Consider the following 8,212-nt stretch of genomic DNA (forward strand, 5'->3'; position numbering starts at 1 on the left):
AGATGCAGCACACAGCAAAAAAGAACAAGGAACACTTGGGTGGAACCTGTCCGCCGTGACTTAGGTGATGAGATACCCAGGCTCTCCTTCTGGAGAAGCATAGAAGGGCACTTTACCCACCTCCCCCCGGGCTTGCCAGGGGCAGGGTGCCTCAGGCAAAGCAGTATGATCCTTCCTCCAGACAAGCTTGCAGGCTGGCCTCCCGCTTCCAGCATGCCAGGCAGGCGTGACATCTCTGGATGTGATCTCACATATCCTCCACCACTGCAAGTCTCTGTTCCCTCCATCCCCCAGCCCTGGGCAATCACCCACAGCCCCGCCAAAATATCCAGGAAGATCTGCAAGCTGGCAGGAGCCCTCACCTCCTTGACTGAGAAATGTGGTGTGGCAATATGGGAACTATGGCAACAGAATCCCCACAGAATCCCAAGAGAACCCCAACAGAACCCCAATGAATCCCCAACGGAACGTGCAGGGGTGGGGGGCCAACAGCCCAGCAAAACGGTGAGAAGAAGAGTCCCAACAACACCCAGGGACACTGAGGACAAAGAGGGTGCCCCAGGCACCTCCCAGATCTCTGCCTGGACCTTGTGGCAAGGAGTCTCCTGGATAATTCTGCCCAAAGAGGTATGCCTGTTCTGTGACACCTGTGCAGGGTTTGATGGGGACAAAGCCTGTTTTGTGCCTATTGGATGCTGCTTTACCGTTTATCCCCCATGTATCCTTGTTGAACCCAAATTCGCTCTTCTTCTTTCCTGGTTTCCCTTTCACATGGGAGATGAAAACCAAACCCCTGATGGAAAAAAACCTTGTCCTATATGGGAGCTAGGAAGGGAGGAGGAGGAGAAAGCTGCAGGATGTCCCAAGGGCCATCACTGCCCTGCAGCAGGCAGGGGTAGAGACAGAAGAGCGTGTAATGGGATGTAGAGAGATACAGAGTCAACCTCCTCCCTCAGACCCCCAACCATCCCTGAGATCAGACTTTCCTGAGATGTAGGAGCAACAATGAGCCTGACCACACTATAGCATACCTTAATATAAATTAAAAATAGAAAGGGAAAATTAAGAAAAACATTCTCAAATATACGTTGAACCAATCCTTGTGAGAGCTGGAGTCAGTGCACCCTCTGCTCACTCCTCTCTGGCTGCAGATACTGCTGCAGACCCTCAGGTTGGCAGGCCCTAGAAATGGCACATGGAGACAACACATCCTGGCAGGTAGCTTCTTGCCAAGGTACCTATGAACAGGGCATAGGCAAGAGATTTTTTACCTCATCTGGTAGGACTGTGCCTCAGCAGGGTCAGTGCTGACAGGATTGTCCCTTGGCATCTTTCTCATTCTCCAAGTTCTCTTCATAAACAATATTCACATTCCTTTATCTCTTTACTTTCTTCATCATAAATTTCTACTTCAGAACTTGTAGTTTTAATACAAGACAGTCCTGTGAGTATATGTATTTTTACCTTTGACTTAACATAACATTAAGATATCTGGATGTGCAGCATAAATAAGAGGCTCTGTTGAATAGCGTAAGGATAGTTTATTCCGTCAGGGTAAGGAGGAGACACCAGAGAACTTCTCAGCTCTCTCTCAATACAACTGGCTCTGTATAACTGTGATTTTTTTCTGCTCTAAACCTACGGTAGTTGTAGTTACTTGGTATCACTGCAAATTAGACCACTGTTGTTTGACTGGGTGCATTGTGACTATGACTTTTAGTTCTACATTTAGGGGCCAATGGATTAGTTATGCATTATTTGCCACCTCTTAGAAATACTCCTTCTCATCTCCACTAAAATATTTGGCTGCTGCAGAGGACAGGACAAAAGGCAGTGGAGCTGGGGGTCCTCTTTTGCACTGCAGGACATGAAGTAGGAGCGACTGTCCTGCCAAAAGTCCTTTGCGTGGATGAGAGGATCAGGTCCTGTGAGCCAATACGAGGAAAAATGTTTCTACCTGCAGTTTGCTGCAGTGCTAGAAATCAAAACCACAGCCAGCAGTAACTTCAGCTCTGTGTTACCCAGAGCCAAACCCAATAAATCCCTGGCATTGCTGTCAGATGAGTCCTTTACTCTTCCAGAGCATGAAAGAGACAGACCCACTGGCAGTTAATCGGGGATTTCTGTGCTCTCAGACAGTCTAACTTCAGGCCACTTCTTGTGTCTCACGCCACAAGTCCCTGTACACACACTAACAACCATGATTTATGGCTGGAGCTGCTTTGCTTTGCTGTGCAGTGTAATTGCTGTGCTCTTGAAGTGCCAGGCTTTCTGAAGAGCGTTCATGGACTCTGCTCCTCAGCTGTGTGTCCCGTCTGCTCCGTGGCCCAGGCAATGGCATCTGCCAAAGTCAGGTTTTAAATCCCAGCAGCAGAGGTTGGTAGGCTGATTCTGCATACCCCTCTTAAGCTGTTTATGCTTACATGTTACAAATGTAATATTTTCTGATTTACCAGACTAAATGGATTAAATTCCTAATTGTGGGTGTTACTGGTTGCAAGCAGAGGCGGCTGGTTCTCATCCCTGCACCTGCAGAACTAGCATGATCTTTGAAACCCTGAGGCTGAGTGAATTCTCTGGGGCCCAGATCATCACATATTTGTCATGTATTTCTAGAAGCCTACTAATGGCCACTGCATGCAACAAAGAGGTAATCAGCCACTCAGCTGGAGCCAATGTCACTTCTGTGGTGAGACACAGGCTTTTGGAGGCATCCCTTCAAGTGGAAAGACGCTGCTGAGATGAGTGTTACTGGATCTGCCAGTGCTTACAGGACTGGCAGGATGCAACAGGCACAAGCGCTGCACAACAGGAGACCACTCCAGAATCTTCTGTGTGATTTCCAGTGACCAATAGCTTTCCAAACATCTTTCAAAGTGCAAAGTACAGAAACAGAGTTATTTTAGGAGATTGTTTTCTCTACAAGAGTTGTGTTTATAACTCCAAATTTGCAGACCTACTCTGGACACAGCTGCAATGGCAGAAATAGATGAAACAACCTGCTTGCTTTCAATAGGCTTGCTAGGCAATTAAAGTGCATAAATGTGTTGGGATTTTTTAGAGAGATCTATATTCTACTGCTTTATGTTATATATATGAATGTACAAAATGTGTGCAATAGTGACAACAGTACTGTGTGTATACAGTGCACACTACTCTCCTTGAGTCTGTAAATGTATGCATACCTATATGTATACATGCACAAACATATCTGCCTGTCTGGCATTTAAGGAAGTGTGGAGTCCACCACCCCAGCCTGCCCTTGGTGGTGGTAAGCTGTAGCTCTGAGCGTCACAGCACCTGTGGTGCCAGCAGGTCCCTCTGCCCCAACAAAATGGGGAGACTGCAGTGATGCTTTACAGGAGAGCCCAGTCCCTGCTGGACTGTAGTTCTGACAGCCCCTGACATCAGCTATTGCATTGGAAATCCTGCCAGAATGTCACATCTAAACAAGGTCAAGGCACTGTCAGATGCCTTTCATTGCAGTGGGCTATAAACTAGGAGATTACAAATCCCATAGGATCAAGCAAGCATTGCTTAGAGGGAAAGATTCCCTCTAACAGCACAAATACCTTGAAGATTGCCATGGAAAGCAGAGGCTGACTAAACTCTGATTTACACAGTATTCTCTCCAGACCTGCTGTGGTGCAGAAATTCCACTGCACTGTCTCTGTATGGCTGTCTCTCCAGTCTTGTGTACACAGCAGTCCTCTACCTTTTGGGATATGTGCAGGGGTCTTACAATAGGAATTAATTTAGTTGACATTTTGCAGTATGACACAAAGTTTAATTCTCATTTGATGGCTTTGCACTCTCTGTCTTCTGCCTCTGCCTGGGGAGTTACAGATGTGCAAATAAAGCCATTTCCCCTGAGATGATCCTACAGGGAAGATGCTATCTCTTTTGCAGCACCCTGCAGAGGTGCCTGGGACACTGGGTCCCACCAGATGCTGTTGGTGAAAGAGCTTGACAATATTCTCCTGGCCATCCTTCCCCCCCAACCCAAGGGATGTGGTCACAGAAAGGGTCAAGTCAGCTTGATTCTTAATGGGGAATGATGGGAGAGCTCAGAGTAAGGAAAACAAGGCTTTGATGGTGAGGCTGGTGGTTGTGGTGGGAATACCTACATGCGGCTGGGCAGCTCAGTTTGCCAGCATCACTTTGCTCAGGGAAGTGCCACGGGATGGAGATGGCAGGAGGTGCTGCTCTGGCCTCCCCTGGACATATCCAGCCTGGCTGTGTCTGAGAGCACAGGAGTGGTGGGCTGTGAGATGAGGCATGACAACAAGAGCTAAAAAAATATCGGGGTAGTGGCGCCAGAGAGGCAATTCCACCGTTATTAACACAAACACAGCCATCGCTCTGCCTTTGTCTCCTGATGAATCAGAGGAAATTGCCTCCCGAGCCCTTCGCCTTCCAGCTACTTCAGCTGTGTTTTGTTTCTCTAAGATTCAAATATTCTGACTAGATTTCAGCATATCATTATGAGAACAGAAGAGCTATAGAGAAAGTGAAGCTTCACAGAGGAAATAGCCAGTAAATGTTGGTTTGAATTCTCTTGCTTTTTATGACAAACTCTGATGTCAGGGACAGATATGGCTTTGGAGAAGATGTGTTGCAGTGCTGCAGATGTATTTGTGAATACTTAGTGACAATTTCCTGTGACATTGCAGTGGGCAGCTTACCATCATCTATGAGATTTTTAAGCCTGCCTTTTTGATGTAACTGATTCTTCTGTTTAATGCCGGTCCCCGTGAACTATGAGCTTACAAAACCAAGAGCACTCTTCTTTTATGCCGATCCTATCTGGCCAGATTGGCAAAATGTTCTATTTGCATTTTGCAAAAAAACTGGACTTTGTAACAAAAATATGCATCGGGTCATGTCAAAAATGTGACAGTTTGATATCAAAATCCCAGAAAGGCTCATGATGGAGAGGGCAAACTTCCAAAGCAGGAACATTTAATTTTGGCACTTTCAAAATGTGGCATTCCATCCCTCTAATTTGCCATGGGCTTTTTGTTTCAAACATTTCTTCTGATGAAAAGAAGCATGCAAAAAAAAAAAACAAAAACAAAAAAAACCAAAACACTCCATATTTAGAATTCAATAAAATACTTCATTTGTTCCTCTTCAGTTTCTTTGAAAAGTTCAACATGAACACTCAAGTGCTGCATTCCTTCAAACTGTGTGGAAGCTGCTGATCTGGGAGTTGTGCAGCTTTGATGCACCAAGTGCCAAGAGAGGGTACTCTAAAAGCTGCTGTAATTCAGATTATTCAGTGGGACTGTTCTGATGGGCATGAATCCTCAGTCTGGCAGGTACAGTACAAGAACAGAGACAGAAATCGTCTGTCCTGAGGGCTTTATCCTCCTGATCCATGAATCCCATAAGATCAGGGATATGTTTTTGTGTGGAGTGCTGCAGAGAGAATGGGATAATCCATTCAAAACATTTTTCTACCACTGAAAGTGTAGTTCTCCACACTTCTTCTATGAGGTGATTTTTCTCTTTTGTTTTGGAGAAAGTCAGGATAGGAAGGGTGACAAGGCAGCATAGACAAGCTGTATATGAAGGATGAGATTCTGCCCTTAGGCACTGCTGCTGTTGCTGCTGCATGGGGCCAGGCAGGGAGTTAAACACTCAGGTTCAGGGCTTGTGCTCTTCCACTGGGTTTCAGAAATGCTCAGCTCAGTTGTGTGTTTATTTATTTCAATTCCCCATTTTCAAGGTTGCAAGAGAAAATATTTTAAAAGCCTTACTAATAATGCATTATAAAACATCCTTTAAAACATTCATGAAGGGGAAGAGTTCAAGGAGAGCAGCCAGTGTTAAGCGAGGGTGGTGTGCAGGGACACACGTGGGTGAAACACTGTGCACAGACACGAGGCCAGGACAGCCCTTGCCACACAGACATTGTGACAGTGGCACCAGCTTGCCCCAGAGCAGACTCTGAGCTTGCCCAGATCCATGCGCTGCAATCCCAGGCAAATGGCAATCACAGGACATTGCAGCAGGGACGCAGGTGGTCCTGAGCTGAATGAAGACACGGCCAAAACAGCCGGATTAAATGTGACTTCCAAGCACAAGGTGGAGAAACACGATTATTACCCTCTGCTTGGCAGTGGGGAGGCACATCTGGAATGCTGTGTCTTGTCTGGGGCTCCCCAGTGTGAGAGAAACGTACTGGAGCAAAATGTCACCGAGACATGTAGCGGCTGGAGCTTATGTGCACAACAGGAGGTTGAGAGAAATGGGTCTGTTCAGCTTGGAGGAGAAAATACTCAAGTACCTCTCATTGCTGCCTGAAGCTGCTAAAAGAGAGGGTAAGGACAAAACAGACTTCTCAGATCTGCACTTTGGTAGGATATGGGAAATTCCAACTAAATATTAGCAAAAGTATTTTCAGCATAAAGGTGGTTAAATATTGGAGTTGGAAAGGTTGTAGAATCTTAGCTTTTGGAAAGACTTAAAATTTGCCGAGGCAAAAACCCGAGGACTCTGATCTAGTAGACTTGATTTGAGGAGAGTCCTGGACCCTGGTGGCCTCCAGAGGCACCTTCCAACCCTGCTTGTTCTACAGCTCTGTGACCACAAAAACTCGACAGGGAAAGTAGAATGACAGCAGTACAAAGATCAGCAGAGCTAATGACATCGAGATGTCTTAAAGTAGGATTAAGAAGCAAAGAGGTCTTAAAAGTCTGTTACAAGAGAAATGGCAGAATTGTTCATTAAAGGCAAAAATGACAGACTTCTGCAAAACTAGCTCCCTAAGGAGATTAAAATTAAGCAACATAATTAAATTACATGATAATAAGATGCTTTGTGTCCCAGCAATGAAAGATGCAGTGTAAAGCTAGGTTCTTTCCAATCAGGTGTTGCCAGCTAATCTACACAAAAGAGTAGTAAGAGAAACCTTTGAGGGTCTTTCTGGGTCATTTGCAATCGATTTTCACCATCACCTGGATCAGAAGGAAAGTTCCAGAAAACTGAAAAGAAAATTATCCTAAGGGAAGGATAAGAGGGGAATTAAAGGTAATCCTTAACATGAATTCAACACAGCGTTAGGGAATATGACTTTTGCCTGACCAACTAACTCACTGGTTTCTTTTAATGAGATATTGTACAAGTTTGATTGACAAACATGAAAATACTGATACACCATACATATGCTTCTCTGTGGCACTTGAGCTCTTTGTGTCAGGCACTTGTATTACACAAGTGAACCAGTTTAGCCTTGTGGATTCAAACATGCTAAACACCATGTCTCGGACTTACAGCCTTCAGAATTCAAGAAATGGTAACAGAGGATCATTGCCAGAGCACCTCAGAAACAGCCCTGGCTGGGACCTCACCTGGGCAGCATCATCACCTTGGACAGTGCTGTGCTGGTCCTGCTCACCCCTTATCTATTCCCTTCTCAGAAATTATTCCACTGGGGAAACCCAGCCCTGAGCCATCCCAAGGGCACCTGCAGTGCCTGAGTGTCCATGGGCTCCCACAGTGCTGGCAGAGACCCCTCTGCTGAGGGCAATGGAAGGTTTTGGGTCTTCTGCATTGATGAAATACCTGGAAACACCCATCTCGGTCTGCAGTCAGACAGAGCAGAGGAGCATGATGCCTGATGGGAATTGACAGGGAGGGGCAGGCCAGGAAAGAGGAGGTTGTGAAGCACTAGTTCTGCCAAACTAACCTTATTATTTTTCCCTCCTTTATCTTTTGACATTAAACAGATTGAGTGGGAGAACAGAAGATGCAGACACAATTAAGCAGATATTGCAAACAGGAGGGTGAGTTGCTTTTTATGGCTAGTTTATGTTTCAGACACACAACTATACAGAATAATGCAATAAGAAAAGCCATGCAGTATTTACCCTGGGTTTATTCACTGCAGGTCCTCTGAGAGCTGCTTTTGTTTGTCTTTATTTAATTGGCATGGTCGGATGGCCACCAGCAGGTCCAATTAAACAGATTCAATAGATTCCACTGTACATTTTTATTTTTTCTCCATCAGTGTGTAGCAAAAACTGTCCAAAATAATTTGTCTGAGTACTAGTAATGAATATAAAGTGCACTCTATTCCAGCCTGCACATAGTAAGTTTCAACTGTACAGCATTTTACAGCCAAAGCAAACTGGGTTAATAATGAAATCACTGATGCAATCTTTAGTACAGCCTTAGTGGGGAAGAGGGTAGTGTGTTATGATATGAA

Source organism: Motacilla alba, chromosome 1, assembly GCF_015832195.1.
Source record: "Motacilla alba alba isolate MOTALB_02 chromosome 1, Motacilla_alba_V1.0_pri, whole genome shotgun sequence".
Classification (NCBI taxonomy): domain Eukaryota; kingdom Metazoa; phylum Chordata; class Aves; order Passeriformes; family Motacillidae; genus Motacilla; species Motacilla alba.